General features: G+C 43.6%; 2 long non-coding RNA genes across 4 annotated transcripts; one reads left to right on the top strand and one right to left on the bottom strand.

Annotated features, from left to right (window-relative positions):
• Positions 1-497: 497 nt before the first annotated feature.
• LOC135295976 (uncharacterized) lies at positions 498-4,949 on the bottom strand. Its single transcript, XR_010358012.1, has 5 exons — positions 4,852-4,949; positions 2,658-2,745; positions 1,340-1,508; positions 945-1,166; positions 498-616 (listed from the first exon to the last, which is right to left on the bottom strand). It is a non-coding gene; the product is annotated as an uncharacterized LOC135295976 (long non-coding RNA).
• Positions 4,358-13,781, top strand: LOC135295975 (uncharacterized). 3 transcript variants are annotated; one of them, XR_010358010.1, is made up of 4 exons: positions 4,358-4,949; positions 8,737-9,260; positions 9,471-9,741; positions 12,516-13,781. It is a non-coding gene; the product is annotated as an uncharacterized LOC135295975 (long non-coding RNA). The 3 variants fall into 3 exon arrangements; XR_010358011.1 differs by having other exon boundaries at positions 8,737-8,834; positions 9,471-13,781; XR_010358009.1 differs by having other exon boundaries at positions 9,471-13,781.
• Positions 13,782-24,134: the final 10,353 nt, after the last annotated feature.

Below are 24,134 nucleotides of genomic sequence, written 5' to 3'. Positions count from 1 at the left end.
TTGTGAATTACCAACACCATTGTTTGGGGGGAGAAAGTTGCTTGATATTAACAAATTCATTAAGGCCAAACTGACATACCTGTTAAAGCAGCCATTAGTCTCAATCTTTATGGATTTGTGTCCCAAACATACCAAATAACACCAATCATGGGTACTGCGTTGGGGCACAAATATGTTTTCCAGCAGATGTTAACGATGATTTATGACTCACATTTCTCCCGTGTACTATGGCACTCGTACAACTCATTTGTGCTACGTGCTTGCAAGAGTCATTTCACCCACCCACAATGCCAGGGAAAGGCAATTGCCTCTCTGGATCAAAGGCAGCGAGGCTTGGAGCTGTTACAGAAGCAGCACACAGGTGTCTGGAGCAGGGCGTGAGGAACACACTCGTCTGCTCAGGCCCACCTCACTAGAGAGGCTCCGAGCCTCTCTGGAATTCATTCCCTGATCTCCCAACCCGAGTTATCACCCCAGTGGGCAACTGACCTGCAGCACATGTTAATGTTGCCCTTTTCAGATAGGGACCATGCACGGGGACAGGGCATGAGCCCCGACCTAAGTGCAGTCCAGGGCCTCAGCACATGGCAAACCCTTTTTCTTTCTTCAGTAGAAACTGCCAAAAGAATTTAGGAAGATGGATGACAATTTGCCCAGGAGAAATTTGGCCACGATACTGGTGTAAATGTTCCAACCCCTCTGATAAACTTCATATGATATTACAGATTTAGGTATGCAGCAATGGTGTCTGACTACCCAAAGTTTATTTATTTGCTGCTTGATCTGGGTTGGTTTTTTTCAAACTGAAGGACAGTTTCTCCTTGTCTCTATCTCGTATCTTTGAGAGATCTGATCCAGGATAACAGGAGGAAAAATTGGTTTCCACAGAATTATCAAGACAAATTACAGCAAGGCATATGGGAATCTGTATTTGAAGTACCCACATTGCTGAACATCCATTTTCCTTGTTATCTCCTTCTTTTCCAAAGGAAATGGTTCAGTCTTCCACCTCAGCTGAAACTCCCATTTGCACAGCAACTTCTCATTTTTACTGTGTAAGGCTATCATGTTAGACATTCAGATTTTGATCTGGAAGTCACAAACTCAGTGAACATCAAAATATGACAACATTGTGGTGAGAATTCTCTTTCCATTCTGTAGAAAAACTATAGGAACTTTAACAGATACAGAGACGTTGAAAGATAAAAGTTTTTACAGAAGCAGCAAACCCTTTTAGGCTCAGACTAGCCTAAGTTTAGCCCAGTTTGCCAAGAAATTGTTCCTGAAGCTCACATAAATCAATTTTAGACAAGGATTATGCTAATTTTCAACTTCTTACCTGTCCACACATGTTTCATTTATCTCCAAAATGACACTTCATTGTCAAAAGAGATCTGGTGAGTACTCTAGAGATGTGCCTCTCCCATCACAGTTAATTGACATCCTACAACACCATTTATGGAGCAGTGTCATCTGGAAAACGTTTCTTCCCTGCAGTAGTTTACAGCCTATATAGAAGAAAAATGTTAAATTTGGAGTGATGGAGACTTTCAAGTACGAGAGAAACTCAAGGTTCATTTTAATCCCTAGGTCCCTGGGAAACTCGGCTGCCAAGTATCTGTCCTACCCAACAAAGAAAGCCAAAGAAGCTCTACTCCTACGTGTCACTGTCTTTTACCAGTCAAACAGAGCTAGGCTTTAGCTGGATTAAAGCAAAACTGCACAAACCACCAGAGACACATTATCAAACAAACCCTTAGACAGCATGGAGACTACCATGGCAGGATCAGATAGGAAAGACAGATCAGTGTATTAGGCTTTTGTGTAACCAAAGAGTAGTATGAAGTAGCAGCAAATCATCTGTGTTATTCCTGCACCCTCCTCAGGGAATGCCCAGTGAATCCAAATCCACTTCTGCAAATCTTTCAAACAACCCATGGAAAGTCTGCTTCCTCCTTGTGCTGTCACCAGTAACAAAACCTGACCCCAAAGCCCCCAGGCGGCCTGTGGTAACCACAGTGGTAACCATAAAGGACACAAATTTCTCTCATGTTAAGCCTGCCCTGTACCAATACTGATCAATAACCTTTGTGATGTGCCTGTCACCTACATACCGACCCTTGTGCCCACAAAAAGTCAGTGCTGTATTGACAACTTCTGCTGCCACTGTCAAAAGAGTTACATGGAACCAAAAATCAAAACAGACTAGCCACCAATTAAAACCCAATCTATTTCGTCAAGAAATGCTCTGTTTCCATTGAGGATGGACAGACAAGTAGATTATAAGCCACAGGCCCTTGTTCTGTGAAACATTATACTGGTAAACACAGGAAAACATTGTCATTGGAAGGCAAGCACTGCCCCTCTATTGCACTTGTCTGTGTTCATTGGAGCTTGCAGCACACAGGATGCTCGCTCTATCTTGCCTCACCAGCATAAACTCCTGCAAAATAACAGTTATATTCACAGTGGAAAACAAATGAGCAATTTAGGTGACTTTGTTATTTGAGAGGACTGAAGACAATATTCTGGAACTTCTCAAGGGCATCCAAGCTGTAGCCCTGAGCTGAAACAGCCCCAAAAAATGTGATTATTTGGAAGTGTGGGTAGAGTTTGTGGTTTGTTTTCCACTTTGCTGAATCTCTCCATTTACTCACTCTCTCTTCTTGCAGTCCCACGTGTAGTGGCTGAGTTCTGGCACCCTGTCCAAGTCTCCCCATCCTGGGAATACCGACCCCATTGGTTCTGGAATCAAAATGACCACACGGCACTTATAACATTTCCAGACAGACATAAATACACAGATTAGTCTTTTCTGCATTTTTCCTCATAAAAACAACAGCAACTTCGAAGCTCATTGGCACAAGCACTGAGATTAAGTATTGCAACCTGCTATTGTTGGCAGGCTTGCTCTGGCTTCTTCTGCTTTCCCCACCTCCTTGTAATCCTCTCTCCTCTTGGAGAGTAGTTAAACGCTGTGTCCATTCATGTCACCACGGAGTAGTTTTGGCAGATGCTTGCCCCAAGGCTGGGATGTTTTTACGAGAACCGTTTTCATATTTCACTGTTTGCCTGGCTGATCCTTTATCTGTTCTAACAGTTATACAACTAAACATACTGAACCTTCTGTCAGATGATTACATATTCCATGTTGAATTGCAGGATATGGAAATCCTGCCAAACACAGTTCTGATCTAACTCTGTCAACTTCAGTGCATGGCTAAGAATGAATTCAGACCTTAAACTCCTTTACACTGGTTTTTGAGAATAGATAGAAGCAAATAATCAGTAACATGTCTTCCGTTTTGTGCATCCATGCCTTTCTAGGCCTAAAGGCTGCTGTGGATGCCCTTTAGCTGTGAGTGATGGGCTTGTATATACCACCCCTCTGCTCAGAGGTGTGTATTGAGGGGGTCAGTCTTAGGCTGAAAGCATTTTGCTCTAGAAGCAATGTTTGCCAGGCTCATAATGAAAAAGAAAAAATGGCAGCAGATGGAGCCCTTCCCTTCACTCCTCACGTTGACCCAGCAGAGCCAGGAGGGAGGTGGAGGTGAGGGAGGGGGGACCAGGGAGGAGTTCATTTCCCTTCTCCACCTGGCAGCATCTTCCCTGTGCCACCAGCTCTGGCTGCACAGCTCCCAGAAGGCTCTGGCTGCACAAACCCTGCTGCTGCTGGTAGAAAAATCCAGGGGATTTTCCAGGTTGCATTTAAATATCCCCAAGACCAGGAGGTGTTTGATTCTTATAATGAGGAAGACCTCATTCCTTTTTGAACTCATAATTCCCTAGAGAATCGTGCTTCAGATGGAAAAAGCTGATCTTATCTATTCCCCTATCACTGAGCTATTGCTACTGAATCAAACCATTAATACACCCCGAGGCTCTGGTGTGCACCTCAGAAATTAAGCAGCAAACAAATGATCATAGCAAGAGTTCAGGAAGGGATTTTGTCCTGAGAAATCCTAAAATCATAATCCAGAGTATCCTAAGAGAGAATGGACGCATGGAAAGAAAGAAAAGCTAATGTACTGTTCATGTTTTAAAAATAGCTATCAAAGCATTCTGTAACTTAGATTTCAAGATTTTTCAAAGAGTCTCTGAGTCCTCCTAATAATAATGTCACCTAGACACCTCCCGAGCATTGTAGCCAGCTTTCTCATGCATTTATCTTATGTTTTCAGTGCTGTTACTCTGATCACAGCTGCCCACACACAACCAGCTTTCTTTTGTAATAAAAGCAGAGAAGACTTGTTTATTTATTAGTTTTTTTGTTTCTGTGTTTTGACAAGAGTGGCAACCTCATCCCCTACCAGTGTTAAAACAACATAAATGAGGCTATAGCAAAGGAAAACTCAGTCATTAAAAGGTTGAAAGGGAAGTTTTCAGCAAAAAAGTTCTTCAAAAGTATCTCAGAGAGCAGCTGAACAATCATCCTCAGCATCTCTGGGTCACACACACTGAATTTCTGAAAAAAAAGAGTCATGTCCTCTTAATATTAGCACTTCAGTTCCTCAGTCTCCAAAGCTGGGGGACCACAGAGCCATTCCTCTCCTCGAATCATCTTTCCCTGCATGACTTCTGTCCAGCCTCTCACTATCCCAGCTTCTCTGGACCCTAACAGCAGTTTCTGCTCACAGCAGATTTAATGAGGACTGCATGTTGCTGGCTATTTAGTTGGCTGTAGCTATAATTAGACAGCTGACAAAGACTGGCTGCTTGTGGGCTCTTTATTTCTGTGATTACATACCATAGTTGGTCTATGTGCAAGACAAAAGATGATTTTTCTTCTTTGTCACTCCCCAAACTCCTCAAGGGAGTTGATAAGAGTACTGGCTGCTTTCTGCCACTTACCTCACTACTAGCAGGAGGACATTGTCATCATTTCTAAGCCAGTAAGTGTGTTGAAGTGACATGGAGAGGAATTCAATCAGTCTCCTGCGGAAATCCTGGTGGGTTTGGGGCGTTTTTGGGGGGGGTGGGGGGAGGGGGGAAATATAAACAATATTTTAATCTTTAAATGTTATGCTTCTAGTTTCATGAAAATAGTTGGTGGAACTGCATCCGTGCACCGTGATGTCCTCACACAGCAAAGGGAAGCAGTGCAAGGTGGCAATTCTGTGATTACACCAGGACAGAGAGATGGGGTCAGTTCATATGAGAAACTGTGGACATGAAGAAGGCCTGACATAGAACATTCTAATAATGCTTTTTACCTGAAATATTTCTTGGTTTTACCCAAACCTTTCTATTTTTTCATGCAAAAGACTCAATCTTCCCATGAAATTAGAACCTTTTAAGGAAAGACTCAATTAAAATGTTTTTAAACATGATGTGCTAGTAGAACATTTCTTAGTTTGTTAAAATAAACACATTATCTTCAGTAATCACTCACAGTAAAAGCCTAGACTCAAAAAGTCAGGCCAGAACATATATTTTGAGTGAGAAGACAGCATTTCCAAGACAGTTACTTTTCTAATCATAGATCGGGACCCTACTAGCAGCAATAAAACTATCTCTAAAAGTACATACAGAACCATTCTTCCTCTCCAGTTCACTAAGATGAGCAAGCAAAGTATTATTACCAAGATAAATGGGTAAAAAAAAATCCTGAAAAATAAAGATGGATTTTTAAAATAAATCAAGGAAAGACTTTTGATCCCTAGTCTGTGAAGTCTCTCAGTGAAGGCAATGGAAATTATACTTGTTAGGGCAAAGTTTCTACCTTACCAAAAAAGGTTATAAACACAGAAAAGTCAGGTGACAGATACTGGCACTCCTCACAACCTGAATTTGCTGTGGATAACACCACGTCTCTCCAACCAGAACCTGTCCAGAAAAAAATTGAAGGGCTTTGTCTCCGAAGAGAAGCAGAAACCCCCTGTAAGCTTCCCACTGAAAGATATAGAATGGAAATTTAGCTCCTCTGTGGACACTGGCCAGCAATGGCACTGCTAACACTGGGTTTTATTTTCTGTCATCAGAGGGGCAATGCAGTAAAGCCTACGAGGCTGCAAGAAAAGCTCCATCATAACTATACTGTGACCAACCCAGCTCCCACTGCTACATATTTTATATCAGGTTGCTTCTGGCAAGCAAACAGCAGAAAGCAACTTATTCATTTTAGCAGCTACCACCAATTTCTACCTTTCTTCTTCTGTCAAAAATGCCCTGGCTATTGCTTAGATAGCACAGAACAGCTTTCCCACAGTCTCTCCTGCTTCCTTCCACTGTTCCATAATTCAGCACAGCACCTTGTAACGCTCAGAATGATACCCCAGGGTATCATTCCTAACACCTTCCCACTCCCCCCCAACAGCTGCCCCCACTTGCCTTTTGGGCAGACCCCCTCACAAGTCAAGAGGTTGGTAAAAATAGTTCTCCCTGTCTGCCCCACTTCTGATTCATGGTCCACTTAGGTAACGTCTCTTTCAGCTACATGGAATGGCTGGGGCCTCCTGGACCCCAGGGACATTACATCCTCATAAATAAGGAGATTTATTTACAGATATAAATCAAGACACAACGTTTAGAACATGCTACAGGGAAACAGTAAAATGCAAGGAGAAGGAAAGAAGAATAATCAAAAGTCGAGGATTCTGGCCAAATTCTTCTTAAAATAGCTCTTCCAAGACATAGTGAACATTGTATCAAACTCACACAGGATCTTTGCTTCTTCATGACTCATTTCACTTGAGCTGGAGAGTAACAATTTCCTCCCTAGCCACCGACTCACAGGGCTAAGGCTAGGCAGAGAGAGCTCAACCTGTTGTGATTGATCAGGCCCCTCTTTAGGGTAAATGATGCATTTCATCAAACGCTACCGTACACCAAGACCAGCATCCAGAAAATCGTCCTCTTTAACACACACTGACCCCCCTGCACACCCACCCACAGCCGTGCACACGCAGCCTGGTGGTCAGGTCATCACCTGCTAGTGTTAACATGCACCCCAGCAATTACAGAGCAGACATCTGTTCAGGATGTTGCTCACAGGATCAGCATCTTCGCGCTGAGATGGCTGCAAGCCTTTGAAGCATTTGTGTTGTGACTCTGTGCTGTCTACTGCTGTGGGATGATTTGTCTGCAAACGTCCCTCGTGCTGGCACAGCACTCCTTGGTGTGAATGATCCTGGTTCTGGTTCAGAGATAAAGCAATGGTGCTGATGGGGAAAAGCCAGCCTCGTGCAGACAAGATGAAGCCCACTTCTTTCAGTTGTCACTAAGTGAGAATTATGGAGTCCTGGCTGGAAGAAGGTTTTGCAGATTTTCCTATAGACAATAAATAAAGTGTCAGTACCATGTTCTGTTTGACAAGATAGGCACCATCTCGGAAAAATCAAATAATGGTTTGGAAATTAAAAACAAAACACAGGTCTGTTACAGGGACTCACCTCAATTATATTAAAGTTTTAAAATTTTTCTCAGAATGAATGCCAAAGCAAAGTTTGAGTTTTCACTATGATTTCTGAATACAGACTGATGCAACTCCCTCTGAGGGCATTGATAATATCTTGAGATTGTCCTCAAAGGTAATTAAAAATTAAACTGGACAGTGGTTGCCAAGAGGTGGTAAATGGCCTTGCCAAGTCCCTTGTCCTCTGTCCTGGCATGCTGGTAGCAGAGGAGCACAGCTCTGGCCATGACACTGCAGAGGTCATCGTGCCCCAGATTCTGTGGCTTTACACCATCACACAAGTGCCAATTCTTTCTGTGCCCATCATGTATAGAAAAAAAAAAGCAAAAATATATTTGAAATACATGTGAGCTCGACATTGCTCTGACTTCACCACACCTGGCCTCAGGTGATCATAAATAACTCATGGGTGTCCCAGCATCTTGATGCGTTCAGCCTAATGGCCCCCTTCTCTTGTGAGAAGAGCTGAGAGCCGGGCAGAGCAGTGGGATTTTCAGCATGGGCTAAGCCATGAACTTGGACCCCTTCTCTGCACCACTGCCACCAAATGTTGCAAATAGAGGGAGACGGATTGGGAGGAGGAGAGTATGAGAGAGAGCAAGAGAGAGAGAGAACAAGCGCTCTTATCTAATACAGACACAACAAATTTTAAGCCTGCAGAGTTGTCTAATATTGCCCACACCAGGAGCTGGAGCCCACACACTGGAGCTGGACACAGCAGTAGCTGCACCTCCCTGCAGCAGAGCCCCAGTGCCACAGCCACAGCACTGCAGTGCCAGGCAGGAGAGCAGCACACGTGGCACCCACGGGGGAACCCACTCATCCCCACCCCACCACGGGGACCAGGCTGATCCCAAGTTCTTGGGGGCATTGTGCCCACAATGGACAGTGCCATTAGGACTTGTTTTTGCTCCATGCTGAGGTCCCCCACTAATGAAGTGGACCCACTAATTGGGGACCCAGTGCCAGGGCACCTGAGCTGGCTGCCACAGGGCATCTGGGCTCTTGCTCACATTGAATGCCTGTGCTGTATTCTTGTCCTGAGCAGGTATTCCATGCCTCCTCTCCCTGGACATGGTGCAGCAGTGGCTGAGCTCGCTGGGCTGCCGTGGAGCTGGGAGCAGGGCGGGAGGAGGGAGGGATGGCCGACACTTCATTCAGTGATTGCAGCCCTCCTCCAAGGCTCAGACTTTGAAACAAGACATTGGCAGGACTGCTTAGAGAAATGATTTCATCCGTGTATGAATTAAGCCAAAGAACACAGTACTTGTCCCTTTGGTGTTTATTTTAAAATAATTATTACATGTTCCCTTTTCTTTCAGGAACATTAAACACAATGCTGCACATGATTTTGTTCAGGAGGGCTGCAGATGGCTGCAGTGGGGGAAAGTCAGTGGCAAGTACTGACATATGCACTATGGCAAGTACTCAAAAATGAACTCCTCATTCCCTTCAGCCTGAGGAATGCTGAATTCTGATACCATTTGGGGGGAAATGAAGATCAATAATAGCTAGCAGATTTATTTAGTTGTTGATTTTTCAAGTGCTGGGCCACCAGTCCTGTTGTATTTCTACTCTTTAAATCGAGAGCAGACCTTTGCAACCAAGTGCCAGCATTTGGTAGCAAGAAAGGCTTTCCTCAAGCAGCTGTCCTCTGAAAAACATGCCGTGGTTTGAAAATGTGGTTGCAAAATGTGGACAATGTGCACAGGAGTTATTAATGTTTGCAAGAAAATGTGCTGCTTCATCTCCATTATGGTCATTAACCACAGCTGTGGTTTTGCAAGCAAAGAATTCTGCACTCATTCTCAGATCTGAGATTTGGATTTCAGAAGCAGAGACACAGGTAATTCCTATAATTCCTCTCCCAGCTATAACACAAACATATATGGACACTGGAATTATACTTTCCTTTATCTTAATGGACCTAGTACACAGATTGCAGAAGGAATTTAAAACGGGGGTTTAATGTCAGATGTTTCATATGGACCATATTTCTCACAGTGAAAGGGGAATATATATATTTTTTTAATTTTTTTTCTTTTTTTTTTTTAAGGGAGGCAATACGCTGTCCAGGAAAACAAAGCAAGCCAGCCAGCTCTATGACCATTTGACTGGGAGACAGCTCCAGAGTCATTCCAGTACTGGCAGTACAGCTAAGCCAGAGTTCTCCTACAAGCCAGATGACACACTTGGAAAAATATATTCCAGAGCTTGTTATCCACCCTTTGCACCTGCCAAATTTGCCCATATGGGACCACAGGGGTTGGCTCAACCCAAGGAGGAAATAGATGGGAAAATGCAGAAGAGTATCCATATCTCAAGCTGTGAGTATCATCAAGCCAGTGCTGAAGTTGCTACAAGTCAATTTCTGATGAAAGGACTGTGATCTTTAGAAAGTCTAGTCCAATGAAGAGGGTGCTTTTAGATACATGCATGGGCAAATATTTAAAAGCCCAACATATAAAATGTAAATCCAGCTTGGGATGCTCCATTTTCACACATACATGAGCACAATAGTTGTCAAACAGATGTGAGCACAGGTGCTGGAAAGCACAGCTTTGGTGGCACAGGGTGTCCTTTGGGCAATTGACCATTAAGAAGTGATTCCCCAAGCATTGCTAGCATAACTCTCCTTACAGTGGTGTGAACAGGCCAGTGCATTCACCCCAAATTCCAAGCTGCTCCTGCCTGGGAGTTTTATCTCTGTGCTAGTGTGGTGGGGTGCCCAAATGAACTGCCACACTGGAAAGCAGAGAGCACAGCAATATTAGCAATATTAGCATGGCTGTGTGGCTTCTGGAGCCAAGGCCAAAGGGGCTGAGGGCTCTCAGAACCATGGAGATGTAACCAGGGAGGAATTTGCTTAGCACCTGCACAGGTCTGATCTTTCGTCCAGGAGAGTGAAGTAAAGCAGAGTTGTCCTTGACTAAGTGCAACATACCTGAGTTTCAGTTCCAAACAGCCCCAGGGCTGCTGGCTGCAGATGAGTCAAATCCTGAGCAGCACACAGATCAGCACTATATTTGTCATGGGGAAAAAGCATGGGAATTCCAGCATCAAAAGTACAAAAGCCCAGCACTTGAACAGGAACAGCATCTCTTACATTGCCAGCTCGAGCCATCCAAAAGTTGCAGACAGGTTCCCATGCTCATGAACTTGTCTTTAGCTAAAAATCACACTGCAATATATGATTTTAATGACACATTAGGGGTTGATTGCATTTGCTGTCTAGGGTTTTTTTTTTAACCACTGGGGTCTACTTCCAAACACTTCCACAACAGGAAGGCTCAGAATATGTTATTTTCTGCTATTTTTCAAATGAAAGCTGAGGTTCTTATGTAGTCATCTTAACTCCAGGAGCTGTGTTTTTTAAGGCACACACCAAATGTCAAGGGACTCACAATAAAATCTCAAGAATTGGCAAGATTGCCTTTGCTGGCTTTGGGGAATGAGCAGGTTGTTGTTGGAGCTACACATTAGAGGGAGACACACTCACATGTTCTTAACCAGTGAACTGTGCACCGAGGTATAATGGCAATTCGCCCAGCACTGACATACAGCAACAAGAACAGGATGCACAAAATTCCCAGGCCTCTTAAACTAATGGAGAAGCTTTGTTAGTTTCACTAACAAGGGAACCAATGACATAACCTGTCATAAACATGTTGGGACCATTATATGCACAGACATGAGATATATTTAAACTATAAAAACCCATTTAATAACCAAAAAGACAGCTGTGTAATCTGCACATTACACTCACAAAAATGAAATAAAAGTAAAATGAACTGGAACATGTGTGTCTGGAGAGAAGAGGGGTGAGAAAGGCCTGAAGACCGCTCAGAGGAATCTAGGACCTGTCGTGCTCTGTACAAACCCTATTTTACAGGGGTTTTTTATTGTTTTTTTTAATAGAATTGCACATACATTAACAATAGGACAATTTTCACATATGGGGAGTAAGCTGGGAGGAGAACTTTTTCTCTTCTCCATTGACACTGTCAAACAAATGGGTACTCATCTCGGTGTCCAAATTATCTGGGTACCAGCGCTTGGGATCAAGACAAAGTCAAAGGAATACAGTGAACTAGTCCTTAATTTTCTTACATTGAAGTGCAAACACTGAACCACAATATGGCAGAAAAAAAGAACCTGCTCCTTCATCTATCTCTGCCTTTTTTCTTAAAGGCATTGTAGATTTACGTGCAACAGGAAAACTGACTCAAACATGTTTAACTAGGACTATGCTCACAACCTGTTTGGGGTATGGAGGTTTTTATAAATCATATTACTTATGTTTTGTCATCTCTATGAAGGACAGGTTTAGCTCTATAATAACTCACTGAGGTTTTGTCAGGATCAATTTACATTTGTCAGATGCTCTGCAGTCTTCAAACAAAAGCCATAAAAAAACAGCACTGCACTAGTATTTCATCTTTTTAAAAGTTATGATTTATGGCCCATAGAATGGGAAGAAGAGGCAGTGGAGGAGTGTATTTTTCTCCCAGCTGTAGACACCGATCTTCTCCAGAGAGGAACCAATGTACAAAACTCAGCAACATGTATCCCTAATACCAAAATAGAGATTGAAAAACCCCACAGAGGTGCCTAAATGTCTGTATCTAATTTATGGGTAATTTACACTGGAAATAGATGATTTTAAAATGTATACAAATTGTATCCTTGCACATCAGGGCAAATAGATAGCTTAACTACAAAATAATGAACATGAAGTGTCTCCTGTGAGCTGCCAGGTAGACATTTTGATTGCCCAGATTTCGTTAAACTCAAACCAGAGAGAGCTTGAAGTCTTCCAAACATTCTTTAACTCTATCAAGTGTGTCGGTACTCTGCAGCCGATGACAATATATTTCACCAGAGTTGCCAAAAAATTGTTTAATTTCAAGCGATGCCTGTATTGCATTACTTTTACAAGTTAAGCCAGTGTGTAGGGCACGATCAGCTCCACAGAAGAATAGAGCCTTTGCCAATGTTTTCTTTGCATCCATAAAACCAATTTTACACAGGCATTCCTTAACCAAGGAGAAAGACAACAAAAACAACAATAGAACCCCTGTCATGTCCTTGTCTCCTCCAGCCTTCCAGTCAGCATTGCTTTTCCCAACTTTGCCAATCAGACTCAAGTGAGTGAAGAGTTACAGAGAACGTCTGTGCTGCCAAGAGCTATTTCCAGTGGACTTTGATCAAATGATGCTGTAATCCCTAATGGGAAGCATACTTCATTTATAAGGTATTCTTTGGTGTCATTCCCAAGGAGCAGGCATAGGGGTTTTTGAGCAGCAAAGCTCTTTCCCTACAGAAAGTCTGTGCGAGGGCAGCACTGCCATGTCCAGTGCAGGTGTCCAGACCTGCCCAGGCCTGTGGGATTTTGGTGTTAGCCTGTGGTACAGCCTGAAAAGGCTGAGGGGATCAGAGGCAAGCCTTAGCTCTGGAATTCCCTCAGCCACAGACCTTCACCCAGCAGCAAGGACGAGCACACAGCAGCGCACTCCGATTTTATCTCTTCCCGCGAGGAACACGACGGCAGGCTGTTCTGACATTTGCACTTTCAGGCAACTTTTTTGAACTTAAGAGACTCGGGTTGCTCAGAACAGTATTTTATTTTCCCTGAAGACCAAGGACAATTAGCTCACATTTTAACAAGGAAGCAATTAAAGTGCATGACGTTCATGAAAATGATTTATCATGCTATTAAATTGGGATGAAAATCATCAAAGTTCATAATAGCCAAATAAAAACAAATATAAATTATCTTCATACTCAGTTTGTACCCCGATGCTTATCAGCCTGAAATGCTTGTATTTATTCTCCAGAGCTGCTGTGCAACTTTGTAATTGTATCTCACCATTTGGAAAATGTACCATTTTCATTCTGTGCTGTATTGCAGCCCTTTAAATTGAAAAGCTTAAACAGCCCTTATCTGCTTAAAATTTCCTCAAAAAGTAGATTAGGCTTGCAGAGTTAATGGCATTTTGGGCATCCCAGGCAACTCTGCTGGAGTCAGGTATATCACTGGACACAAGGAGAACCCTTTGCCACCCAAAATCCACTGTTTCCTCCATCTATCCATTTGTTCATGCATTTACAAAAAAGTCTGCTCTCATAACTAATAAAAAATATATTATTTTTTATGTGCCTTCACTTTTTTGCTATGTTTTTCACTGTTTTTACATTCAAAGCAAAAAAAATTAAGATGCTTTTACTGAAATGGCAGATTCAAACCCATACATTTTGCTCCCATTTTTTTTCCCTAGCATATTTGGATGTTGCATAGATATCTCTTTATTGTGGTATATAAATATTTTAATAACTCCTCAATAAAAGAAGAAGCAATACAGAACCAGAGAGGAGTCTTTTGGCTGCCTCTGTGATACTAAGAAGAGACGTCTGTGCCTTTGTTTTGTTAGTGAAATTACAACATATTAACTCTTTCAAAGGACTTTTGTTTTAAAAAAAAAAAACATTTGGGCACATTATGGTTTTTTAGGCAAGGTTTCCCAAGCAATCAGGGTTTCACTTCCATACCAATACAGAGAAGCCCCTTGTAGCAGCTTTCTCCTCTTCACAAGCATCTTTCATGAGAATCCTTCCTGCACCTCACTGCCAGCCCCTCAGATTCTGACCAGGGAGCAGCTTCAAAATCTGGCCAAGTCTGCATCCCATTTGCACAAAGTTGAGGGATCCTGCTGTGCTTTCACAGTCTGTGAGCCTGCTGGCCCTTCCTGGGGTTCCAAACTGGTGAGAAGATACACCTAAGAATTGCAAATAAGGCCTCCTGAGCAGTAAAATTATCAGGATAAAATCTATCCCTCAATATGTAAGAGCCAGTTCAGATAACCTGCCTTCTTATCCTAAATTTGAAGCATGTGGGAAATTGAGCACCTTACTTCTTAATTGCTGGAAAGATTCCTAGTTTAGATGTCTGAATTTCACATCAACAACAGAGTTCCTTATAGATTTAATTTAAGGGAATTGTTCATCTACTAGCTACGTGTTAAATTGATTTGCTGAATAGGGACCTGTGTTTTAACGTAATAAATTTCTGTTAATGTGGAAATTGTTTCCCTTACCATAACTTAGTAAACATTTATTTATTAAAATTTGGATTATACAATTTGCAAGTAATTTTTATATGTTAAGGCTCCGTCATGACTTGGAAAGCGTTGTGCATTATCACATCAATGCAAAGAGAGCTAATAAGAGCTTAAGTACATCTGTTTTCTAGAAAGTAATTTTATTTTTTTTTTAAGTGTTTCAGTTCCTCATTTCCTTAGCAAATCGTCCTTACTTTTTTGAAAAAGAGAAGCATTAAATGCTCTGTCTCCATGATGAGTTCTAAATAGATATTTTCAATGAATTATCCTGATTGAGCTGCCTGTCAAAATAATGGTATAAATTGCTCCTTCAATCTACATTTACAAACTGATTTGAACAGCCTCAGTAAAGTCTCAGACAAAAGTTAAAGGAATCTGATGTAAATCAACAATGAGATTAGTGTTCAGATCTCCTCTCACAGACAGGCTGTGCTGCAGCTGAACAGACTCAAGTTACAGTTTCTTTTCTGTTTTGCTTTGGTTTCCTTATTTCAGCTCTGTTTAAATTTTGAAAGTACGAGTGGCAGGCCAGAAAGAGTGCTCTGAGATAGATAATGAAATATTTCCAGAACTTCAGGTACTGCATCTTTAAAACTTTCATTCACCATGAAGGACTGAATTTTACATGTAGGAGATACATTCAAATGTTGAAAGACACACACACAAAAAAAGGATTCTAAAAACTAAAAGTGTTAGAGTACTTTATATGTGATATGGGCTTAAGAGGCAAAAGTATTGCAGATCTTATTAATGAACCGCAATCTCATATAAAAAAATGTTATTTTTAACTTTTCACTTCCCTTCTATAAAAAAATAATTTTTTACTGTGTTTAGTTTAATTCAAATAACTTGATCATTACAGTGACTCCCATTTATTTGTTTGTAGTTCAGAGGATTTAGGTGTTCTAGTAACTTTTAGCAGCATATTCCAATACCCTCTTACCTTCTCAATTACTTTACAGCCATTTATAGAAGAAAAAGGAGTAATGATAATTGGATATAGCTTTTCAGTATTCATGTTCTGAAAAATGATTAGAAGCCTTGAAAAATGTTGTCATACCTCACTGTTCTGTTTTGCTCTGGTTTAAATATCCGTGTATTTATTAAAGCTGGTTGGAAAATTTAATCACATATAATATTTTCTTTTTCATCAGATGTGAATTCTTTCCAGGTTTTTCAAGACTCTCATTTTTCTACACATCTCAGAAAATCTGTATTAAATGAGGTAGGATTTCTTCCAAGTTATCCAATGCATATCTTCAAAGAAGTATGTTATGCATATATCTTTTAAAATAACTTATTATGTAAATATTCATTAATACAGAATAGCTGGGGAAAGATTACTTAAAAAAATGTTGGTCTTTTAAAATGCTGTGTGAGAGAGATTTAGCGAACATAGTGAATACCCTGAGTTATAGTTCTATAGTTATAGTTTGTGCAGTATTTTATATTCATCAGATTTAACTCTTGAGGTTATTTTCTACAGGGTTTTTTGTTTGTTTTTTTTTTTTTGTCATGGATACATGTTATCTGTTGTTTTCCTTAGCCAGAAAATAATTCCTGAAGGTCAAGATTTTTGTCTTTTTGAACTTGCTGCGTGATACATGATTCTGCACTGCAAACAACTGGTCAGTGTAGTGGAGAGCTCTGCAGGTGTGGATGCTCAGACTCTGATCTCACAGGTCCTCTGATATCACAGATCCTGCTCTGGGCACAGCAGAGTGTGCTCAGCTCCGTCACCCTCCACAGCCTGCTCCAGGTCAGGGGTACAAGGACTTGAGAAATAACCTCATGGGTGGTTCTTAGACATTAAGACCTGAGGATACCCCCTCCATCCCCCAGCTTTAGGGATCTAACTGAGGCTAATTTGGAGTCCAGTCACTGTTATTCTCAGTAGGGTCCTGGAAGAAAGGCTGGCTTCATCTCTGCTTCCAGAGCAGAGGTGAGACTGGACAGGACGTTTGGAGAAGCTGACCTCTGTCTGTTGGCTGCTGGGGGAGCACAGCCTGAGGAGATGCTTACTTAGGCACTTCAAGAAATTTCCTACAGCTGGGCAAAATGGATCCAGGAATAGAAGTACGCAAGAAAAGTGGCACAGCTGGGTCATGGATTTTGCCAAAGATGCTTATTATAGGAGTGTTTATATAACTTAAGCCTGGAATGAAATCCTGCTAGACATACACCCCATTATTTTTTTTACCCTCTGAGCATATTTCCCATCAATCTCTGTGGTGGTAACCCAAGGTAAAACCTTGGTTTATAAACACACAGAAGTCAAAGTACACGAGCAGTCCTTCTGAAGTCTTGGCTTTTTAAACTGGCATTACTTGGCATGTGTGTAATGAGCAGGACTTCAAAATGGTGATGCCCAAGAAAAGGCCAAAGGCTTGCAAAACAGAGAGGCAGGAGGCAGCAGCAGCTCAGTTCCTCTAGGTGAGAGGAGAGACAAATGATTGTAATTGCTTCTTGAAACTGTTCTTGCTACCCAGGAAGCTGCCAACTGCCTGCCATTGCCTGAAGCTGTCCAAATTCAAGGAACAGGGGAACATGGCCAGTCATTATAATGATTTCTCACTTGCCAAGGGAACTACTGAACTAGTACAGCTTCATGTGGGCTCACACCAGAAGAGACAATATTCTCAAGCTCCCAAAAAAATTGCTCTGAAATTTTGGGTTATGCTGGTTTTTGTTGGGGTTTGTTTTGTTTTGTTTCAAATTGTGCAAATGTAAAGGAAAACAACCTCAAACAACAAAAGGTGAACTCCAGAGGTGCAAAGCAAGAAAACAAGATTAGCGAGTTCTCACTCTGGCCAACACAGCTGCAAGAGTTTTGATGCAGATCTTAGACTCGGTGTGATACTAAGTCCAAGTAAGGACAACCTTGACTGAGGAAGTGTTAATTCCAGCTTTAGGCATGGCTGCTTCCAGACATATTTCCCAGATTGTACCACATCACTGATTTCTAGGGCTCATCCCAGTAAAGCCTGCACCCTTTTTTCCCAGTGTTTACTGCTTAGATTACAGAATACTGAATAGTGCCCTTAACCTCTGTTTATTGGTCTTTTATTCTTCACATATGTCACTTTCAGCCTTTCAGCAGCACAACTGTCTGGGCCACAACAGCAACACAAAGAGCACTGCTGGCAAATTGCTGTTTTCGTTTGTGTTTTAACATCAGTCCTGCACAGGCTCTGGACTGTTCCACACAGTTCAGGAGCCCAATCCCGCCTCACTCATCAGCAGGCATACTCCTTGCTCAAGGAAATAGGACAACACACTTCAGCACACCAAGGATTGGCATAACAACACACCAAAGTGTTTCTCTGATTTGCAGCCCAAGGAAAACACCTTTACTATAACAACATGGATCTGACTACTAGTTTGGTCAGTCTGAAGCCAGTGGTAAAAATGAAGGCAAAATGAGGTCAGGCACCAGAAGGCAGAATACAGGGAAAGCCCATAAGTCAATAAGATGATTTAACCACATTCAAAAACAGGATGTAGAAATGCCAGGAATGGGGGGGAATGGGATCAATGCAGAACACCCTGGGCAAGAACACACTGTGGAAGGGGAGCAGGCAAGAATCTGGTGAGACCCTGACAAACTGGAGAGAAGGCACAAGCCAAGGAAGATGTGAATGAGGTCTAAGGCTCAGGGATGAGTAGTGCCAGGAGCCAAGCACAGAAATACATTTACACCTGTAATCTTATACTTTCTCTGGCTGTATTAATCTCATCAAACACTCTTGTCTCTGACTGCAGATCTCCTGCCTGCCTGTGCTAACTCTCAGACTGCACTGCACACGTTTGCCCATGACAGAAGTGTGCAAGTGCCCTGGATATCCAGATGGTTTAAGATACCAATGTAGATGTGCCCAAAGACTTCACACAATTCACTGACCATTTGCTGTGTTACCTGACTGATCGAGGCTGGTGTCCATTTCCCATGTACACAGAACCCCATGTCCTCATCCATAATAATGACAGCACAGAGTTACTGTAACTGTTACATTAATGAGAGTTTCACTTTGGAGTCTTAATATTCTTCAAATACAAAAGGTTTTATACCATCTAGAAATTACATTATCAATGCACTTTTCTGGCAGCACAAAGATATGTTTGTCACTTCATTGCATCTCCTTCATTAAATATGACTGGGGCCACAGGGGAGGAAGGCCATCAAGGGACAGATCCCATCTCAAGGCTACCATCACCTTTTTGCAGCAACAAGAGCTTTCTAAATTCACCTTCCTCTAGCCTGAGGAAGGAAACTCAGCTTGACAAGTGGATTGACAAGTGGCCTCATCAGGCCATTAGGTTGTTAAGTGACAAAAGTAAGCAATACTGTTCCATGAGGGCCATGCTGAAAAGTGACTTTCATTTAGAAACTGGGCCCGAGCCTCTCAGTCACGTCTGTTTTCTAAGTGTGATCATTGCAGGGGACGGAGGGCAGTCAAAGTGATTCAGCTCTTGGAGCCTCATCCAAGACTCTGCACTGCTTGGATCACCATCATGTTGGGAGGCAGGAGGATGACAGGAGAATCTGCTAGCAGGATGCCTCAGATTGTTTGTCCTTGCACTTAATCCACTTTATACTTCCTCTCATGCCAACACTAGCAACAACCAGCAGCTTTGAGACACTGGAGGTTTTGTGTAGCTCTTGAACATTGTTTTGCTTCAATTTTTCCCCTTAGTGTTGGACTTCTTTTTTCTCTTTTGTGATATATGCGGTGGTTATGAAAGGTGTGCCTGTGAAAACAATACTGACAAAGGGTTCTATTCAGTCCACCCAGGAATACAACAGGAATTATACTAAAGGTATCCAGCTATTGTAAAGTCATGGAATAAATGAGGTTGAAAGAGACCTCTGGAGTCATCTGGTCAAAACTTGTACTCAGAACTTCAAAATTAGATCAGATTGCTCAGGGCTTTGTTCAGTCATGTTTTGAAAATCTTCAGGGGTGGAGGTTGCACAGCCTCTCTGGGCAATCATGCCAGTGGTTAACCACTGATTGTGAATGGTTTTTCCTTATATTCAGTCAGGATTTCCCTTGCTGCAGATTGTGACTATTACCTTCTGGTATTTTGCTATGAGCATCTCAGAAAGTTCAGTTCTATCTTCTCTGCAGCCCTCCTTTAGGCAGCTGGACACAACAGTGAGTAGATGCTCCTCATGCTGAGAGAGCCCAGATCTCTCAGCCTCTCCTCCTATTTCCTCATGTGCTGCAGCCCCCAGCCAGCTCAGTGGCCTTGGTGGAACTCATTTAGGATGTCCATGTCACGTTTGTACCAGGGGGCCAAACTGAGCACAGTAGCCCAGCACATGACAGTCAGGAGGAATCGCCATTTCCCTCAGCCTGCTGGCTATGCTTTGGCTCATACAGCCTAGGGGACAGTGGCCTCATGGCACAGGGGCCCACTGGGGACTTCTGCCCCATTTGGTGTCCACCAGGACCCTTACCTACATCCTTTGTTGCAAGGCTCCTTCCCAGCACTCAATCACTCCCCAACCAGCAGCGGTGCATGGGTTTGCTCCATCCCGGGTTCAGGACCTCACATTCCTTTTTGTTGAGCTCTCTGAGGTTCCTGTAGGCCCATTTCCCCAGCTTGTCAAGACTCTCTGGATAGCAGTCAAACCTCCAGTGCACTCAGAGCTCCCCCAGTTGGCATCATCCACAGAGGGACCTGCCAGGCCATCACCCGGGGCAGTGGTGAAGGAGTTTGACACCAGCCCTGCCAGTGACACAGCTGAGAGCTGCCACTCAGCACTGACCACCAGCCAGACTCCAGCTCATCAACCACTCACCTCCAAGCCCAAACAGATTTTCAGCCACCTTGAATTCCACATCTCCCAAGTTTGGCTGCAGCACCTCTCTTGCCTGTGGACATTAGTGCTGTTCTGTGGTTGAGGAAGCATTGCAAACATTCGAGTGCAGAGATCAGAGGCAGCAGAGCTGGGCTGTTTCCCAGTCTCTGCTGTGTGACCTTCAGTAAGTGGCCCAAGCCACAGAGACCAGATGCTACATGTTGTTTAAATAAGTCAGCCTATGCCACAGATTGTAGATGCAGCTGCATCTGGGGCAAAACTCTGTTTGTGAGACAGCTGAACTAACATCACTGCCAACAACAGGAGCTCATGCCCAGAATTAATAAATAAATTAAAATAAAAATAAAAATTTTAAACATACTTCTGTAAAGACATTCCGCTCTGGCATTTAAATCTTAGCATAATGTTTTAGGCTCAAGCTTAAGTCCTCCTCTCTACAAAATGGTGACAAGATGACCTAAACTCATATGCTGCAGGAATGCCACTCATGGCACTTCAGTGTAGCATGTGAATAAAAAATAAAATATGCAATCAGCTACAAAACTTTTAGTGCCACAAAAATCCCCTTGCAAGGTGATTTCAGATGAGGAGAAGCCACGGCAGTGACTGGATGATCTCTGTGAAGGCTGCAGCATGCAGGGCGCTGTATTGCTATTACCTTCACAACCTGCTGTATTTTGAGTACCAAATAATATTGGATCAGCAGAAATTCATGTCAAAACTTGAATAAGTTTAGACATCTCTATGGGATGTCACAAGGACTACACAGGAGCCAAATTTATTAGAGCAGAGGTAGGATCAGAAATGACCTGCAGAAATAGAGGCCTCCCGGCTACCCCATTGCCAAAAAAGGGCCTTTTTCTCACCACAGAAAGTCTCCAGAACATCATGTCATGATTGTCATATTAGGATTCAGGGAGGGGGGCAAGCATGTTTGTGCATGGCTTGCTCTCATGCATCCTTCTTTGCATGTGTTTTCTTCACACACTGGTAACACAGGGGAACATCCCAGACCCCAAACAGGGACAGCACCTGTGCAGCACCTCACAGTACCTGTGACTGGGCAAAGCCCTTCTCTAACCCTCCCTCCACCTTACTGGCCTGCTCTCCTGACACCAGGAAATCTGGGTTCAGCAGAAACTCCATGTAGGTGTGCTGAATGAAGCTGCAAAGTTGTGTGGATACAACACAGATATAGCTCTGTATCTGTGGGGGGTCTGGTGGACAAAAAGCTGGACACGACACAAGAGAGCCCTTGCAGCCCAGAAAGCAAACCATGTCTGGGCTACATCCTGGGCTACATCCAAAGCACTGTGGGCTCCAAGTCCAGGGAGGGAATTCTGCCCCATGATGCTGCTCTCATGAGACCTCACCTACAGCGCTGCATCCAGCTCTGGGATCCCCAGCACAGGAATAATATGGACACATTGGAGACGGGCCAGAGGGGGCCACACAGGTGATGAGAGAGCTAGAGCACCTCTCCTGTGAAGACAGGCTGAGACACCTGGAGCAGAGATCTCTGAGGGTGAGATCTCTAAGCAGGAAGGTCTCCAAGCAGAGATGTCCTAGTAACCTTCCAGTACTTAAAGGGGAAACTTAACTACTTAAACTACTTGTAAAATAGAGGGAAAGCAAATTTTACACTGGCAGTAGTGATAGGGCAAGGGAGAATGGCTTTAAACTAAAAGAGGAGAGACTCAGATTAGATACTAGAAATAAATTCTTTTCTTTGAGGGTAGTGATGCTCTGCAACAGGTTGCCCAGAGAAGCTGTGGATGCCTTGTCCCTGGGGGTGTTTCAGGTTTTGCAGGGCTTTGAGGAACCTTGTCTAATGGAAGGTGTCCTACCCCATGGCAGGGGATGAAACAAGATGATCTTTAAAGTCCCTTCTAACCCAAACCATTCTGTGATTCTGTGACCATCAGTGCTTTGTCCCTGCCTGCTGGGACACCTGTCCGGAGCAGGGATGCTGTCTGCCCCAAACAGATATGGTCCAAGAACCCCAAGGAGCCCCAAGGCTGTGTGGCCCTGAGAGGCTGGAAAAGGGTGCACATTGCCCTGACAGCACTGCCAGCAGCGGGATGCAGCTCCCTTCCCTTGCCAAGGAAATTTCCTGAGCAAAAATCCCGGCACAACATCCATCAGCATGCCCTGAGCCAGAAACTGGCGGCGGTGCCGGTGCCGGGGCTGAGGGAGCATCGCTCGCCGTGCGGAGGGGAAGGGAGACACCTAATGGGAACAGACAGGGACAGCGGGCTCTGGGGGCTTGGGAACGGCTGGGCAACTACCACTCTGAGCACTGCTTTTGGAAAGACCGGCTAGGCTGCTGTTCCATACCCACAGCAAAAAAACAAATCATGGCCGCAGGTGACAGCAGCATCGCGCACTAGATCAGCCTGGATAAGTGGGGCAATCGGGATCAAAATTGTTTCCCTCAAGAGAACAAAAGGACTTTGCTGCACCTTGTTCTCCCCTTCACTGTGGGCCATGAGCACCAGGTCCTACTGAGAGGTGGGGAAGTCTGATAGGTCCCAGGGAACACAAAGGCTTAATTCCTGTAGCACAGCACTAATTTAATTCACCAGTTTCTGATGGTAAAAAGAGCACATAAGGTACCAGTGATATGAGGCAGTGACCCCATAGATCATCTTCCCAAACAGACCTCCACTCCCAGGGAGGCTGAGCCTGGTGAGTTATAGATATTCTCGAGTTACCCAGCAAACATCCCCTACTAATCCCTTGCAAGAGTCTCTCGGAGCAAGTACTGTTCCCATTTTGCAGATTTTACATCCTCAAGCATGAAGGGGGCTGCAGCTCATCAGACTGATGGAAACAGCATTCATCCCCCTGACAGCAACATGACAAGAAGAATCAGCCAGTGAGGCCGGGCAGTAGATCACCTCCACAGCCACACAGGCAAGTGTGGAGAGAAGAGAGCAGCCGTGAAATCCACCCAGTGAAATCGGGAAGAAACCTCACAGATCACTGCTAATGACAGCTGCTCAGCAAGGAACAAAGTGCTTCGCACTGGTCATGGGCCCATGGCTGTCCATGCTGGCCATCATCTTAGACAGATGTACAGCCTTAGCCTGCCAGGGATTCCAAGTTTTTGTAGTCCTAAGCCGCGTTGCGGTAACCCGAGATAGGAAATAAAAGCGACTCCTTGCCAGCATTCCTGGATGTGCTTCAGGGTGAAAGTTGTCTGATCCTCTCTGGCCAAGCTGTGCCTATAACTGTGTGACTCTGGGGAAGCACATGAGAGTTTTTGTGGTGGAAATGTGACTCAGCAACTTCTGTGCTCAGCTGGATCCTGGAGGAAGCCGTGGGTGTCTGAGATGGAGGTGAAATACCACCAACAGGCTGCTGACAGCTCCTTGGGAGATGGCTGCCCACTGGAGCAGGTACCTGTGGGCAGCAGGATGGGGGATGCCACAGGGCTTGGCAGAGAGAGCAGAGATGCTGTAGAAAGACATGGAGATGAATAATACAGGTATTAGGGGTAGTCAGAGAAAAGGGTAAGAGAAAGAAAGGATCACAGGGCTCCTCTACAGAAGAACAGGAAAGGGGAAGGACATACTCACATATGTCCCCCTAAGAATGAGCCAGGAATTTATGCTGATAATAGGCCAATACCTATGGTGGAACTGACTGCAATAAGCATATCAACAAAATATCTAGTTCTTTAACACTGTCAAGCTTTTTCCTTGGTTCCTGCCAGTGAAAGGCATGTCACCCTCAGCACAGGACACCAGAGGTAGCAGCAAGGTGAGACACA

This window comes from Passer domesticus, chromosome 3 (assembly GCF_036417665.1).
Source record: "Passer domesticus isolate bPasDom1 chromosome 3, bPasDom1.hap1, whole genome shotgun sequence".
In the NCBI taxonomy this organism is placed as follows: Eukaryota; Metazoa; Chordata; class Aves; order Passeriformes; family Passeridae; genus Passer; species Passer domesticus.
This window is presented reverse-complemented; position numbering and strand designations above follow the sequence as displayed.